This window comes from Silene latifolia, chromosome X (genome assembly GCF_048544455.1).
Source record: "Silene latifolia isolate original U9 population chromosome X, ASM4854445v1, whole genome shotgun sequence".
NCBI classification, from domain to species: Eukaryota; Viridiplantae; Streptophyta; class Magnoliopsida; order Caryophyllales; family Caryophyllaceae; genus Silene; species Silene latifolia.
Genome location: NC_133537.1, coordinates 13179702 through 13197634, shown reverse-complemented (window position 1 = coordinate 13197634; position 17933 = coordinate 13179702). Strand labels below are relative to the sequence as shown.

The following is a 17933-nucleotide window of genomic DNA, read 5'->3' as shown; positions in this document are numbered from 1 at the left end:
AATGAGCATCATCTTGAAGGAATTTTTTTATCCAAAATTTCTAATGCATGAAAATAGTTGAACCTCGTATTATTTTTACATTAGCGCGTATTTTCTTACATTAGCTCGTATTCTTATCTTAATAGCTCGTATTCTTTTGTGCTCGTATTTTAAAGCTCGTGATCCTTTTAAGTTCGTGTTCTTTTTACATTAGCTCGTATTCTTATGTGCTCGTATTCTTATCTTAATAGCTCGTATTCTTATGTGCTTGTATTTTTAAGCTCGTGATCCTTTTAAGCTTGTATTCTTTTTACATTAGCTCGTGTTCTTATCTTAATAGCTTGTATTCTTATGTACTCGTATTTTTTAACTCGTATTCTTTTAATAATAGTTCGTATGATTGGTGTAGAAATTTACCTCAAAGTATTGTTAGATGCATTTTTTCCTTCTTGATGATGATGTAAGTTGCTTCTCGTTCACCGAAATATTGTTAGATGCGTTTTTCCTCCGTGATGATGATGTCAATTGCTTCCCTTTTACCATTTTAAAATCAGAATTATGGAGAAGGGACATTTGTCGATTGTCGTTTAAGAGAAATTTAGAAAAGGGAAAGAGAGGGTTTGTCGACTGAAGAGAAATCAGAATTAGGGAAAAAGGAGATGCGTATAATTTTTTTTTATTTTTATTGGGCTTAGATAGTTTAATATATAATATATGGGCCTATTATACAATGCTACTATACAACAGGTTGTAAGATCCTATTTGTGTACACTAAGAGCATGTTTGACCTAACTTGTTGAAAAAGTGTTTTTGATTTTGAAGCTTAATTTCCTAGAAGTGCTTTTCAAAATGTTGTTTCTATTTTTAAGGACAAAAAGACGGTTTTCGAGCTTTTGAAAAACTATTTTCAACTTTTTAGAAAACGGTTCGTTAAGTCGATTTGTGTTTTTTTAGCCAAAAAACACTTTCAAAAGTTAGGCCAAACACACACTAAGTCTTTTATAAAATGGTTTATTATAAGACATTGTAGAACTACTCATTACAAAAGATAATGACTGTGAATGTTTTTTCAATAGGGTCATGTAATTTTTATTTTTTGGGTTAAGAGAAGCGGGTTACATCCAAACTAGTAAACGAAACGTAAAACAACCTGTTAAGAGAAACAGACAACCAACAAATTAAAACGGAAACATAGGCATAAAACGCGGCCCAACAACTCCCCCCATATCTTGCTGAATAAGATGGAACAAATGAGTCGGCATACTAGTATGATCTACACGACAGAGCTGCATCGTTTGTGATACTCCAAGATTTGCCATCCAATATGCACACATATTAGTCTCCCGATATATGTGCATAATCAGCACTTGCCAATGCGAGTCTTCAATGAATGACTTGCAAATCTGTATCAAATAAGCTTGCGCCGACGGGTATGACTGTTCTGCCTCCATCATATTAGCAACAAGTTTCGAATCATTTTGAATAATAAGGTGGGGAATCTTGTGTTTCAAAGCAATCATAAGACTTCTTTTCAAAGCCATAAGTTTCCGCTCATGTCACCGTCACAATTCCCAATTTCTCAAAAAAAAGCTTTAATAATCTGACCACCCGAATTATGAAACACTCCCCCTACTCCAGATAAAACCGGATTCCCTTTTGACGCTCCATCAATGTTTAATGCTACCCAGTCAAACGGTGGTGCTACCCAGCGAATAAAAATCTCCCTTTGAACTCGTTCCGTCGATTTAAAACACACATCCATCGTTTCTCGTGCATTGATAACTTCCCAGATCCGTTGCGTAAGAAATGTAAACAAGTTCAGAGGGGTTACCTCATCTCTTCCAAAAACGTGGCAATTCCTCCAACGCCAAATCCACCACACAATGACAGTAAAAGTACTCGCCCAAGGACGAAGATCTGCCCTTCCTTTATGCGAATGAACACAATCCAGTCCCGAGCCTCCATTATTTCAAGAAAGTGACGGTCTTTGACAAATGGGAATAGGTTCCAAACTTTCGTAGCCTCCTCCCTATCACCCTACACCCCATAACAAGGATCATCAGTAAACGAACGCCGAGTTTGGTTAACATTAGTCATAACTCTATCGTACATCAGCAACCAAAGGAACATTCTCATTTTTTGTGGTGCCCACGTCTTCCATGGGAGCTTCCATATCCCATCTGCCTCACTATCAATGTCACCCCGAATGAGGTTGACCTCGAATTTAATGGAGAATTAGCTTGACGAAGTTTCTGCCCAATATACCTGATCGGAGTTCTCATCTTCTGGAATAACTTCATAGGATGCAATAGTTTGAAGTATCTCTGGTGCTAGGAATTCTGCAAAAACCTCCCAACGCCACCCCGATTGCGCCTACCACATATCCGCCACTCAGCAGGCCCCTAATCACGCCAGGAATGTGGCTCGGAGTCAGATCGATTAGGAGGCAGGCCGTCGCTCAACACTGGTGCCAAAACAGATTATCAACTCCATTGCCAACGGTTGACCCCATCCCCGACTTGGTAGCTTCCATCGCTTCCACAATTCCCTTACAAGCATTGGAATTGTCTTGTTTCGGTTCAAACATATTCGTGTCACATCTGTCCTTACAATATTTGTATCGAATGACCCGAGCCCATATAGAATTGGGCTCTGTAAGCATTCTTCAACCGATCTTTGCCATGAAAGCGACGTTAACTTTTCTCATAGAACGCATTTCTAACTTCCACTCGATTTTTCTTTCGTTACCGTGTCCCACGCGACTTAACTCAGCCCACGAGATTCCTGGTCACCACCCCACAAAAATCTAGGTGATTTCTTGTCAAGATCGTCACCTAAAGAGCGAGGTAATTTTGCTATTTGCATAACGTATGACGGAATAGCTGTCAAAGTTGATTGAATAAGAGTCGCTCGTCCTGCCAATGACAGTTTTTTTTATCTCTAGCCAGTTAATATTTTGTAGACTTTATGAGCAATAAAATCAAAAGTTTCTTTAGTAACTCGTCCATTGATCGTCTCCATTGCCAAATACATTCCCAAGTCCTCCGTCGCCTCAATATTCAATTCACGGCTAATATCAGCCAAAAGCAAATCATCAACATTTGGCGAGAAATAAACTCTGGACTTAGCAAAACTCACTCGTTGTCCCGAAGCTTGACAAAAAATGTTGAGGCACTTTTTGATAATCCGAGCTTGATCTAGCGATCCCTCTACGAATAGAATAATATCGTCAGCAAAGAAAAGATGCGATAAAACAGGACCTCCTTTGCAAAAAGCAAAATCCTTTCCAATTATTTTCACGATTCTCATACTCAATTAGTTGGCTTAATTTTTCTATACAAATGGTAAATAAAAATGGTGATAAAGGATCTCCTAAACGGATACCTCTCGTTGGCGCAAAAGCTTCAATTTTTTTCACCATTCCAGAGTATACTCAGTGAAGATAACTTGATACATTCCATGATAGTATGTACCATTCTTTCTGGGAACCTCATGTCAAGCAACGTATGCCTAATAAATGGCCATTCCAATTTGTCATACGCCTTTTCAAGATCGAGTTTAAGGGCCATAAAACCCTTCATTCCTTTCTTACTTCTCATTGAATGAAGGACTTATTGAACGAGAATGATATTATCAACAATTTGACGCTTCGGTACAAAACTCGTTTGAACTGGGCTAATAAGAAAGGCAGGACGGGTGTTAGACGATTCACAATCATCTTCGTTATTATTTTACAAACCACGTTACAAAGCCCAATTGGACAACATTGGGTGACCAAATGCGGATGCTCCACTTTTTGTATTAGCGAAATAAAAGTATCACCCAGGCCCTATGAGAAAATTTCATCGTACAAAGCATTAAAAACCAGACGACATAGACTTGGAGCGACTACATCCCACAGCGATTGATAAAACAAGGCTTAGAAACCATCCAGCCCTGGGGCCTTAAATAGCGACATCTGATTTAGCGCACCTTGGAAAATCCGCACATGTATAATTTCGATTAAGCTTCATGAGTTCAGCCAAACTCAGAGATGGAAACATACCAAAAGTAAGACAAGCGATTAGGTTCTGAAAATACGTAAATACTTGATCTTATCTACTAAATGGTCTTATTTTAAGAAAATAGATTTACCCTAAAATTGCATTATTAAAATAGTTAGTTAAACACTTAAAGCTCTGACAATGCGTGTAAATTCGACCCATAAACCTAATATCACATGAAATCTAAGCCATAAATCGAAAATAAGAACCTCTTCATAATCTTACACTAAATCTTCACTCCAAATCATCCCCTCAAAGCACTGCAAATCAGAAACAAATTCTTATTCAGAATGGTATTTCATTAACGTGAAATGTGTCAAATATGATACATAGATTAAACAAAAATATCATGCAAATGAACAAGCAAAAATTTTTCTTAACTATTCAAATAACAAACTACGAGTATTAAAACCCATTCTAATATTAATACGGATATATCCGTTTTAAAAGATCCGTTAATCCCAAAAAATAAAAATAAAAATACGGAATACACACCGATCATACGGCGTTGCGGCATTTGCTAATCAAGAAGGAATCAAAACCCGCTTGATCCGGTGGATACTTTTTTTTAAGAGTTTGATATTGAAATAAGAGACAAGAAGGGTGTGGAGAATATAGTAGCCGACCATCTCTCTTGGCTATTCCATGAGAATGTGAAAGATGGGCTATCGATTGACGACTCCTTGCCGGATGATCAATTATTCGCGCTTGCTTTAATAGATGTCCCTTGGTACGCGGATTATGTCAACTACTTGGTATCCGGGGTCATCCCACATGACTATGACTCCCATAAGAGGAAGAAGTTCTTTCACGATCTTAAGCAATATTTTTGGGAGGAACCATGCCTTTACAAGTCTTGTGCGGATGGGATAATTAGAAGGTGCATTCCAAATGAAGAGGTAAAGTCCATAATCTCTCATTGCCATGACATGCCAAGTGGAGGGCACGGAAGTTCAAGAAAAACCGCCGCAAGGGTGCTCCAATGCGGTTTCTATTGGCCTACCTTATTTCATGATGTGGCAAGCTATGTCAAAGGATGTGACAAATGCCAACGAAGTGGAAACATTTCAAGGAGGCATGAGATGCCCGCAAACTACATTCTTGAAGTAGAGCTATTTGATGTATGGGGGATTGAATATCAAGGTCCTTTTCCCTCATCCCATGGGAATGAGTACATCCTTGTTGCGGTTGATTATGTGAGCAAATGGGTTGAACCTATTCCAACGAAAACTTGTGATGCAAAATCGGTGACAAAACTCATGGAGACAATCATATTTCCAAGATTTGGAGTTCCAAGAATTGTGATTAGTGATCGTGGAATGCATTTTCGGGAAAGGACATTGGATGCTCTTCTAAGGAAACATGGGGTGCAACATAGGCGTAGTCTTGCCTACCACTCACAAGCTAATGGACAAGCCGAGATCTCAAATCGAGAGATTAAGATGATTCTTGAGAAGACCGTGAGTCGGTCAAGGAAGGATTGGTCAATCAAGCTCAACGATGCATTATGGACTTATCGGACCGCTTTCAAAACACCGATAGGAACTTCACCGTTCCGGTTGGTGTATGGAAAGCCTTTCCACTTACCGGTGGAAATGGAGCCTTAAGCTCATTGGGCAATCCGACTTCTCAACTTTGACTTGAAAAGTGCGGGGGAAAGGCGACTACTTGACCTCAATGAATTAGAGGAGTTTAGGCTAGAGGCTTATCAGAGCTCTAGGTTGTATAAGGAAAAGACAAAGCGATTCCATGATAAGGCTATTATAAGGAGGGAGTTCAAGGTGGGAGATTTGGTTCTCCTCTTTAAATTAAGGTTCAAGCTATTCTCGGGGAAACTAAAGTCAAAGTGGTCGGGGCCTTTCACCGTGGTCCGAGTTTTCTCTATGGGTCGGTTGAAGTAATCGATGAAGACCAAGCTTTCAAAGTCAATGGACAACGCTGATGTAGGGATTTGCCGTCACTTCCCAATCAAAAACAATTTATAAAGAACCCAAATTAAGTAGTATAAGGTAGGGTGTCGAACACAAAGATGGCGGGGGTGTATACTTAGTCCGTTTCAAGTCCTATTTTAGTCAAACAAAAGTAAGAGGTTGATTAAACTGTAAACTAAGATGCAATAAGGTATAAAATTTAAATTAAATGAAATTGTTTTTTAATTAATAAGGGAAGGCTAAGGTCTTTGGGTTCACAAAGGGCAATTAGGGGGAGAAACAAGGTCTAACAAGAGAAGGGTAATAATAGTGGTCAAGGGTTTAAGACTAATTTCTTAGTCACCTTAAGCTCCTCAATAAGTTGTCACTTGATCGAGATGAACTAGCTAAAAATAAAGCATAAAGACTACCCAATAGCATGAGCACCAAGACGGATCGAATGCATCAAAGAGATGTTCTAACTTTCATTAAAACTCATCGATACACTTCTAAAACTATCTAATAGCACAATGCACCAAGGTAAGCCAAACATGTTAATGAAATGTCCAATTTTCATTGAGGCATTTCCACAAACACTTCAAATGCATTAAGAGTAGAAACCACATAATCACCCAATTCAAAAGGTTAACAACCCAAATTCTTCCCCTTAATTACCCAAATTCCCCCTAGACCTTAGATGAGACTACTCACTCATGTTCATGGGTGAGAAATTAACAACAAATTGCAACAAAATACAAGTAAACATTGCAAACATGATAAAGGTTACTACTTTAAATGAATAATGATTAAACAACATAAGAAATGTAAATAATTGAAGTAAATGTAAATGAAAGATGAGGATTGTACCAACAAAGAGGAAAGGAACAAACTTGGATAATAATGGAAGATGAATTTCTTCTTGTCTCCCAAATACAACCCAAATGACTAATTGTATACTCTTGAGAAAATGAAGAACTTGAATGAACAAAGGAAGAATTAAACTAAAATTAAAGAAAGATTACAACTTTTTATTGAATGAAAATGAGAGCGGAAATATTAGGGTTCTACAATATTGAGAGAAAGATGAACTAACTAGTCTAATTTTCTAATCTAAATTGTGGTAGTGTGTGTAAGTGAAGTTGTAGTGTTCTTGTCTAATGTCCTCTTTATAGTATTCTATTAATCTAATAATAACAATAATCCTCCTATATACTAAGAGAATACAACTTCTCTAAAGTTTTCCCTCCAAAGTGCTCAAACTTATATATGGAAACAAATTAGATTTTCATTTATTAAACTAATTTTCCATTTAAAATAATCTATACATAAAAACTGTATCTCCTATTATTAACTTCGTGACGAAAAAATTTTTTTTTAATAAATTTGATGTAGTTAAAATATTTTCATAAAAAGCACAATTCCTGGAATTATTCAATTCTTTTGATTAATTTTAATATTAGTTGTTTTTTATAAAAATTCGCGAGATATAAATCTAAAATCTATAACTAATACACTAAAAATTAAAAGGCCTATATTTACCGCGCATTTGCGCGGGATCTACACTAGTATTATAATAATGCTAATAATAATAATACTAATCCTAATAATACAAAATCAATCGACCCCTAAACAAAAAGGACACATACAGGATTCTTATTAAAACAAAACAAAAAATAAAAGGGGGAAAGGGAAAGTCAAAGACGAAGAAGGTGGAGCCATGCCGGTCCACCGGCGGCCGGGCATGATACCGGTAGCGAGACCACTTGAAGAAAGGAGGAGAATTAATGTTTGTTGTTGTGTGCCGGTTGAGCTGCTGTCGGGGCACCGGTAGAAGAGACAAAAGTTGATGCGAGATTTTGATTTGGTGCGTTATGCCGGTTCGTCGGCTGCCGGTTGCTATGCCGGTAGCGAGACTTTCACAAAAAGGAGGAAAAAATGGGTGTGTTCTGCCGGTTGAGGGAGTCGGCTGCCGGGGTACCGGCAGAGGACACAAAACTTCAAATAAACTCGGTTTCGATTCTTATTTCGTCATTGGTGATTCGAATTCAAGGAGCAGCAATGGTATCTTGGATTTGGGTTGCTCGATTAGCTTGAACGCATACACTACTACTCTTCCCGACTTCTTCCTTCTTCCCTTCATTTCCAAGTTCAAGCGGAGCTGATAATGCTTGAATGAAGGAGGAGCAGTTGTGGTTTAATGGTGGGAATTGGATTTGTGGAGATGGTGGTGAATGTGGGTTTAAATGTTGGGTGGTTGCCATGGTGGTTGATGGAAGTCGAATTAATGAAGAAGGTGGTTGTGAAATGGAGGAGGTGAAGGAGCAGTGAAGGTAGATAATGGTGGTTTTGATGTTGGTGTTTCGTGCGGGTGAAGATGAATGAATGGTGGTGACGGGTACAGAGTAGGTGAGATGGTGACAGTGGACTGTTGTTGTCGATATTGATGGTGGTGAATGGTGAAGTAGCAGAGGAGGTGTGTTAGTGATCGGGGTATGTCGACAATGGTGATGAAGGTGAAAATGAATAATGGTGAATTGGGTGATGATGATGAATGGGCGAATGGTGATTGTTGTGGTGATGTTGTGTAGTTGTTGCCACTGTTGCTGATTAATTGGGCTCGGGGATGCAGAGTGAGTGAATGTCGGGTTGAATGGTGGTGAGGAGGTTGATGATGGATGGTGACAATGGAGTTGTAAATTGCTGCTGGTAAGAGTTGTTGGCGGTGTCGGGTGATGAAGGCTGTCATAGTTGTGGGTCTAATGGTGGGAGATGGTGAATAATGGGTCGTTAATGGTGAATGACGAAGGAGGTAAATGAAAGTTGAATGGAGGATGGTAATGGCGGTTGTGTTGTGCAGGGATGCTGATGATGGAGGTGGGTCAACGGTTGACTTTGATAGTAAAAGGTCAAAGGTTGACCTTTATTTCCTCTCCTCTTTGACTTACAACTTTGTCCCGTCACCTTGACTCGTCTTGGTTCGCAAATCCCGCCTTGCTTTCCGTTTCACCTATATAATATTAATAAAGTAATTATAATACTAATATTATATAAAAATACATTAATTATTAATTATAATTAAAACGACTAATTATTATAAATTAGTTATTAAATGAGCTATTTAAACATTTAAGCACACAAAATCGAGTCGGAATAAGGTATAAATGCGGGGTAAAATACGACTAAAATGCTACTTATCAAATCTCCCCACACTTAAATCTTACTCGTCCTCGAGTAAGCTCATTAAATTAAACTAAGACCCGTAATATAAAAGGACTAGATAAACTAATAATATCCGATGAAAGGCAATTAACGGGCCTCCTCCGTCCCTTCAACTCACACCGAAACACAATGAGGTATGCATTCCGAAGCAAGGCAAGTGGGGGCTTGTGGAAAATTCTTGACACATCCAACATTAAGCACGGATCGACATATAAGATGCATCACAAAAAGTCAAACCGCTTTCCTCATCTAAGCGGCCGTTTTACTTTGAACAATTAAAGGTTTTGGTCGGGAGATACTGTCTCATAGTCTTGGCGGGGTGCCAATGCCCTAATGGTGGCTCAAGCAACCTCAGTATGACAACCAAATGCCTAGGAAACAAATTCAAAGGCAGGAAAGGGGGAAGCAAAGCCTAACCTTCAAGATTTACACGACACACACAAGATTCGACCAAATTGACCCATGACTAAGGGGACCAAGACTACCGACTTCCTCACGGTTGTCACTAGTCTCTCATTTTCTTTTTAGAACGGGTGATATTTGTGCAAAAAGTAACCAAAATCACTCAACTACTCGACTCGTGAGACATGCCCGCAATCTAACATGGAATCCTCTCCTACAAGACCATTTATGAGATGCAAAAAAGGAAAACATGCATAAAGAGAAACAAGGGTTGTAACGGGGCTAGGCGACGGGACGAAACGGGGTTGGTGCAAGCACCATTTTGGAATAATATGGAGGTACACATCAAGAAGTTGCCAAAATTTCATTTCTTTCACTTTATTACAACAAATGAGTAACGTCTACACCCTAACAAAAATTGGTTCCCCGAATTTATGCAAACATTGTGCAAACCCGACTCACTTTGGAAAAACACGAAAATTATCACCTTATTGCAATCAATGAGTAACATCTACACCCTAACAAGAAATTGGTTTGCCAAAATCAAGCAAAAATTGTGTAAACCCGGCTCATTTAGGAAAAACATCAAGTGCCCTTTTATTCTTACAAAGCCTTTTTCTACTCCATTGATGAAAGGAGTGTTGCTTGGCTTTTTCTCATCAAACAAAGTATAAGTGCAACTTTTTTTCTTTTTCCTTACATTTTTCTCCTTTTCTATTTCTTTTTCTTTTCTTTTTCAAAACCTCTTTATTCAAACCAACCAAATAAAGGCAATTATTCCGACTCAAATTATCAACTAGGACTCAAAACACCCCTTCTTCATTCAACCAACAACATGTAAGCAACTTTCTTGATAAGGGAAGGTTGTTTATGGTATGTAGCTAGTTTTGTAGGTGCCAAAAGAGAGGTTCAAGCTCAAAAGGGGTTAGCAAAATAGGACCTAGACTAAAGGGTCGAAAAATTAGGCTTATTTGGCAATGTGAGGCTCAAAAGTGAAATGCAACTAATTGTTTCAAAATATGCACATAAATGAACATCTCATGGTCTAAAAAGGAAAGTACGCCATGCTTGTGCGTCGTGATGTAACATGTCACGCAAGGAGCCTACTCACACCTAAGGGAGACCGGGTATGGATGTACCGGTCCCAAGGAGGCTCTAAATCTCACATGTAAGTATCTATGTCGAAATCTAGGCCTAGTCTACGGTCTTGGTCTCACATGGTGGTCAAAACTTTCCGGTATAGCCTCATTTCCCGGGTATTTGCAAGCAAACACCCTAACAAGGAGGTCACAAGGTGCAAGCCACTAAGAGGGGAAAGACACGGCTTAGACAATATCATCATAGAGGGTATCATGCTCCTTTCCTAGACCAAATTTTGTTCAAAAATTTATATACAAACTCAATGCAATGAGAAGGAAACACAACACATATATACATGTGAAACAAATGCATGCAAGAAATGAAAATGACACAAAAGGAGACGTGTAATAATTTTGACTAATCATAGCAACACATCAACACCAACAATCCACAAGTTCCCCAAGGGAACATCTAAGGCACAAAATTTCCCATCCTCCTTCAAATATGCAAGATATATAAAGAAAGAACGGTAAAGGAGTAGGAGATTAGAACGAGTTTACCAAGCGACTTCTAGCTCCTTTTTGCCTCAAATGGTCAATGCATATGCTAAAGGTTAGCCAAACATATATATACAATGCAATATTTTTGGAATTTTTGAATTTTTTTCGATTTTTAGGCATTTTCTTGATTTTTCTTAAATTTACAAGTATATAATGATATAAACAAATATAGACAATATTCACAAGGTGGATATTTCCCTCCCCACACTTGAAATTTACATTGTCCTCAATGGAACAAAGTATAGGGAGAGAATAGGGAAAATAAACAACATTTTTTTGGTGGTTTTTGAATTTTTCGAAATTAAAGAACATGTTTTTGGATTTTTTTTTTTGAATATTTGAAAATAAATAACATGTTTTTGTATTTTTAAATGATGGAATTTCCTCCCCACACTTATTTATTTACATATTTCCGATGGAAATAAATGTGTGGAGGAAATTCGGAAATGAAATACATGTTTTTGTTAATTTTTGATTTTTCAAATTTTTAGTGGTTTTCAAATAGGTATGCAATGCATGATCTAATCTATATGCAATATTGAAATACGATGCAAGCTATACTATATGAATGCAAAGAGACTACTTTTTGAATCATGTCACTAAATGCAAAATGCGGTAAAAACTTAATTAAAGAGAGAGAATATATACATTGCGGTGGTTCTTAAGTAACTCCACCAAACCTCTTCATTCAAAGGCTTCATTCATCCGGGATCAATATTCCGAGATCCCACCAACCTTCCAACTTCAACACAAGAATTAACAACACACGATCCCTTGGTCTTCATCATCAAATCATGCAATTTACTCATGGCATCTTGAATCTCTTGCCATTTTCGGTTTATTTCTTTTTCAAACTTTTCCTTAGTCTATTTGTCAACATTAGGGTCACATACCCTCTTTCCTTTCGATCTTTTCCTCCATCTTTTCGGCTTCTTCTTTTCAATTCCCGGTTTTGATTTTGGAGGGGCATTGGTGCTAGAATTGAACTCGGTTTCCCAAATCTTGCCCTTTTCCCCACACTTATCTTTAGCATTCACTTCTTCTTTAAGAAACTTAGCCGGTGGCTCATCATCAACTTTCGGCTCACAAGAAATTAAGAACTCCATGTTCTCATCTTCATTCTCATGGAGTTCTAATGTCTCCACGGCAAACATGTTTTGAACCACGGTTTTCTTTGAAGCATGTGGTAGCTTGAATTTAACTTTTTCCTTCCCAACTTTGAATGACAATTGTCCCTCTTTGACATCTATGATAGCTCCCCCCGTGGCCAAGAATGGCCTACCAAGAATGACACGAGAGCTTCTTCCCATAGGGATGTCCAACACAACAAAGTCGGTAGGAATTGAAAGCTTGCCAATTTGAACCATGATATCCTTGAGAATCCCATTTGGATATTTGATTGTTCCATCGGCAAGTTTGATTGTAATGGAAGTGCGGGCTAAGCTTGAAATATTCAACTTCTTCACAAGAGCAAGTGGTATGACACTCACACTTGCTCCTAAGTCATATAAAGCACTATCCACCTTTTGGTCACCAGCGATACATGGAATTGAGAAACTCCCGGGGTCATCAAGTTTGATGGGGATTTCTTTAGATTTGACCACATTGCACTTCTCACTTGAGGCATCAAGCTCATGGCTACTAATGTCCACTCTTCTATAAATGACTTCTTCTTGCTTGGCCAAAGAGTGTTCTTCTACCATCACCATCTCTTCTTTTTCCGGGTTCCTCTCAACTTCTACCCTCACATTTGGTGCTTCCACTATTTCCTCAAGCACAAATTCTTCACTCATAATGGTTGGTGTTGTCATAACCATCTCTCCCTTATCTGGGTCGACTTCAACATCCAAGCTTGTACCATGAATTGTCATTATTTGCTCAAGCACATAATCTTCTATGCTCTCTTTTTTGGGCTCATGGTCAACTTCTTGGAATGTTTCCATAGCCATGGAAAAGGGAGTAGTGTAAGATAACTCCTCTTGACTTGGCAAATCAAATGACTCTTCTTTCTCCTCTTCAACTCCAACCATGATAGCATTAACTTCCTTTGCCTTCATAGGGTCTCTTGGATTTTGCCCTTGTCTTAGAAATACACCCGGTGGTTTTTGAGAACTCATGAGAGCTTGGGAAGCCACTTTAGCTTCAAGACTCTTGATTTGTTGTTGGGTATTACTTTCCAAATCCCCTATCAACTTCACTAAGTTGTCATATTTATCATCTCCCATGGTATTACTTGCTTGTTGGGGTGGTGGCTCTTGGTTGAAAGGTTGGTTGGAAATTGGAGGAGGAAAGCCATATCCTTGATCTTTAAAGTTGGAATTTTGGTTGTTCCCTTGGTACCCTTGATTGAACCCTTGATTTTGCCCTTGGTTATACCTTTGATTATTGTTGTATCCTTGATTGAACCCTTGGTTGAACCCTTGACCAAACCCTTGGTTGGCTTGATTACCTTGGTTTCCTTGATAAAAGTTTTGATTACCTTGGTTCCCTTGGTTACACCCATAATCTTGGTATGCTTGATATTGGTTGGCAAAGTTTTGGTTGGATCCTTGGTTGTTGTTGAATGAGGGCCTAGGTGGACGGTTAGAAAAATTGTTAAATGCTTGGAAAGCATTCACCTCATGCACATTGTTCCCATCAAAGTTGTTGTAATGGTTAATGCACATATTTCATAAGTGTGACCCATACCTCCACATGACTCACATGTTGATCTTTGCATCACTTCCTCCATGGATGGTCCATGAGAAGTAGTAGTTTGATTCACTTTGTTCACTTGCTTATTCTTACTCAACTCTTCAAGCTTTTTGGTGAGCATATCAAGCTTAGCATTAGTCTCCTTATTTACTAAGAATTCGGGAGGGTGCTTACTTCTTCTTAAGACATTCACTCTTGTGCCATAGTTTGCCTCGGAGTCCACCATTTTCTTGATTAGAGTCGTACCTTCCTCTTCACCCAAATGATCGAATCCCCCTCCCGCGGAGGCATTCACCATTTCTTTTGTCCTTGGGAGAAAAGTTTGAAAGAAGGTTTGAGTCACGTACCAAGCCGGGATCCCATGATGAGGGCAACTAGCAAGTAGATCTAGGTACCTATCCCATGCCTCTCTTAGGGACTCTCCTTCCTCTTGTTGAAAGGTATGAATTTCGTTCCGGAGCATAGCGGTCTTTGATGATGGATAATACTTCTATAGGAACGCCTTGGCTAAGGCATCCCATGCAGTAAATGTGTCCGGAGGGTGCACATTCAACCAACGATCCGCCTTGCCCGTTAGAGAAAATGGGAATAACATCATCCTTAGTGTATCCTCGGATACCCCATTCTTTTTCATCATAGAGACCTTCCTCTTGAACCTCCTTAGGTGAGCATGAGCATCTTCTTCAATGTGTCCTCCAAACAAGTCTTTTTCAATTAGGCCAACTTGAGCCGGGTGTATCTCAAAATTGTTTGGAGCCAAGATGCCAAAATTGATGGGGTTACAAGCATCATTATGGTTTGGACGGTTATGGTCACGTAAAGCCATTGGTGGTGGTGGATTTGGTATATGAGGGGGTGGTGTTTGAGGGGGGCTATTTGGAATTTGGAAGTTGTGAAATGGACTTTCTATCGGAGGATCAATTGTGTTGTTTGGTTGTTGTTGAGTTGTGTTTTCAATGAGAGGTTGGATGAGAGGATTTGCTTGGTTTATGGTTGCTTGAGAAGAGGTTCTAACCCTTGCAATTGTCCTATTCCTTAAGGCTCTAAAAAGCCTTTCGGGATCGGAGTCAAAGAGCAAAGCTTGGTGGTTCCTCCTAGGCATACAACTTGACAAACCGTAAGACTCCTAGTGCTTTTACACACTAGGGTAAGACAAAAGTCACACACACTCTACAAGAAGCACACAAACAAGCAAACAACAAGTAAAGACTAAAGCTAGAAACTTCAACTAACTAAGCATAACCTAACGCCATCCTCGGCAAAGGCGCCATTTTGATGTAGGGATTTGTCGTTACTTCCCAATCAAAAATAATTTATAAAGAACCCAAATTAAGTAGTATAATTAGGGTGTCGAACACAAAGATGGCGGGGGTGTATACTTAGTCCGTTTCAAGTCCTATTTTAGTCAAACAAAAGTAAGAGGTTGATTAAACTGTAAACTAAGATGCAATAAGGTATAAAATTTAAACTAAATGAAATTGTTTTTTAATTAATAAGGGAAGGCTAAGGTCTTTGGGTTCACAAAGGGCAATTAGGGGGAGAAACAAGGTCTAACAAGAGAAGGGTAATAATAGTGGTCAAGGGTTTAAGACTAATTTCTTAGTCACCTTAAGCTCTGATGCGTGTCTTTTATATGGTATTTTACACCCTATTTTACACGCATTTCAGAGCTCATTTATGTAGTTTAAGGCTACTATTTGCCCCATTTCGTCTACTTTCGTATTTTTATGTAATATTGCAGATGTATGCGGAAATGAGTAGATATTGAGCTAAATCCGTCCCCGAGTATCTTGCACTGCATTTGACATGAAGTATTTACTTAAGGAACGAGCTTGGTGCGCATTTCAAGGCCCGAAAAACAAATCCACGAGAAGTTAGAAGTCAAGAATCAACTAAAGCAGTCGATCGACTGGCTCCCTTAGTCGATCGACCAACCCACGACTTCCAGGAACTACTGTGCATAGCAGACCAGTCGATCGACCGGTCATAGTGGTCGATCGACCAAACCGCTACTTCAGACGTGAATCAATAGATCGAGAAACTTGAAGCCCAAAGCTATGTTAGGTTTAGGAATAAAGTTACGTGAGTTTGCTATATAACGTAACCTAGTTTACGGAGATATTCATTCAGAAATTTATCTAGTTTTCCTTGAGTTCTTTATCAGTTTTAGCATATTAAAGAATTAGGGTTCGGGATATTGCTTTCATTCGTTCTTTTAATCTTTCTGTTACCATTCATCTTCACGGTATTTTCCTCTGCTTATTTTCAGTTTCATTACTTTATCGTTCATAGTATAGAATTGTTAGTTAGTTTCCCGAAGCCATAATTATCGTTTTATGCTAGCCTTTTATTCCGTCGATTTAAGCATGAATTCAGTAGTTAATTTCGTTAATTCCATTATTGTTATCATTCCTAGTATGAGTAGCTAAATTAATTGTGCTAGGATGTAGGGGATCTGTAGGTTAGGCGGCATTAGATTTAACACGGCCTGAAATCGCATGCCGGTCGATCGACTGGGTTCCCTGGTCGATCGACTGGCCATGCTGAGATTGTTTCGTTTTAATTGTTTTAATTGTTGTGTTTGACGAATCGAGTGCACACGACTAGTTGAATACCTAGGATTTGACCGACCCAATATAGATCGAAAGATAGGGAAGGGAGATAGCCTACTTAATTAAGACGACTAGATTAATTAGATCGAAAGATAGATTAATTTAGACCTTTAGTCACTTTTCGGACGAGAGTCGATATTAGCGGTATTAGGGACCCGTGTGCGAGATCGAAAGATGCTACCTGTGAGAGTGGACCGAAAGGACCTCTTATTTTCCCGTCTCACGTGATTGTTTTAGACCTACCTAGTTTGTTGCCGCCGAAACTATAGTGAACCGATCATCCTTGCACCCTTTTATTTCTTGATTTTATCCGTTTATTTAGTTTACTGTCTTTATTTGCCTTTAGCTATAGACCAAATCAACTCAACCCCACACACTTGGTTACCTTAGACGAAATTAGACATCTAATAATTACATCTGCCTCTCTGTGGTTCGACCCTGTTACCACTAGCTTTTGTTAGTCTTAATAGGAAATATAAATTTTATTTTTGGTACTCACAACGACGGGTATCAAATTTTGGCGCCGTTTCTTGGGAGAGCAATTGTTCTAATTTTTAGTTGTTTTATTTTAGTCTGTTTCTTAGTTTAAGGGACATTCATTCCTTAAACTACTCTCATATTCTTTTGTAGTTTCCTCTTATGCGCAGTCACGGGGTGGTGAATTAGTACCTTTCAATCCCGAGATTGAGAAGACCTTGCGTGAGTTGAGACGATCATCTAGGATATTGCCGACGAGGAAAGAGCCGAGTATTCTGTCTAGTTACTACGAGAACGAGCTATACGAGGAGGATCCACCTTCATCACCCATTTCCACTTCTTCACCGAGACAGTTACATCTCCGAAATTTCCAGTCATGGTGAAGAAGCGAGTATAGCGAGTCACTCGAGCCGACAAATTTGCAAATCTATACAAGGGTTCGAATTACCTGGAGCGATAGGAAATTCGAACCAAGCTCGCTTATATCAACTTGGTTGAGAGGAACCAATTCGGGGGAGCTGCAAATGAAGATGCAGCCAAGCATATGGAGATATTTATGTATTATTGCTGCTCTATACCCCCGCCGACCGGTGTGACCCAGGACCAGATAAAGGAGAACATGTTTATATTCTCACTCCGCGATGCTGCAAGGGAGTGGTACAGAGATCTGGACCGAGCTGCTAATGGGATCACCGACTGGATTTCTTTGGCCTTGGCATTCTACAAGAAGTACTTTTCTGCCTCGAAGACGAATGCTATTAGAGCTCAAATCACGAGCTTTAAACAGGGGCCGGATGAGAACTTTCATGAGGCATGGGTCCGTTTCAAGAAACTGGTGCGAACTATTCCGCAAAATGGGTTTGAGAAGTGGAGCCTATGCAATCAGTTCTACAATGGGCAGTATGATGATCAGAGGGCTATCCTGGATGCGACAGCTAATGGCAGATTCCAGGAGAA

The 17933-nt window shown here is 39.1% G+C and overlaps 1 non-coding gene across 1 annotated transcript; it reads left to right on the top strand.

The window, feature by feature from the left end:
• Positions 1–14243: 14243 nt before the first annotated feature.
• LOC141625184 (small nucleolar RNA R71) lies at positions 14244–14350 on the top strand. The gene has a single exon (XR_012534979.1). It is a non-coding gene; the product is annotated as a small nucleolar RNA R71 (small nucleolar RNA).
• Positions 14351–17933: the final 3583 nt, after the last annotated feature.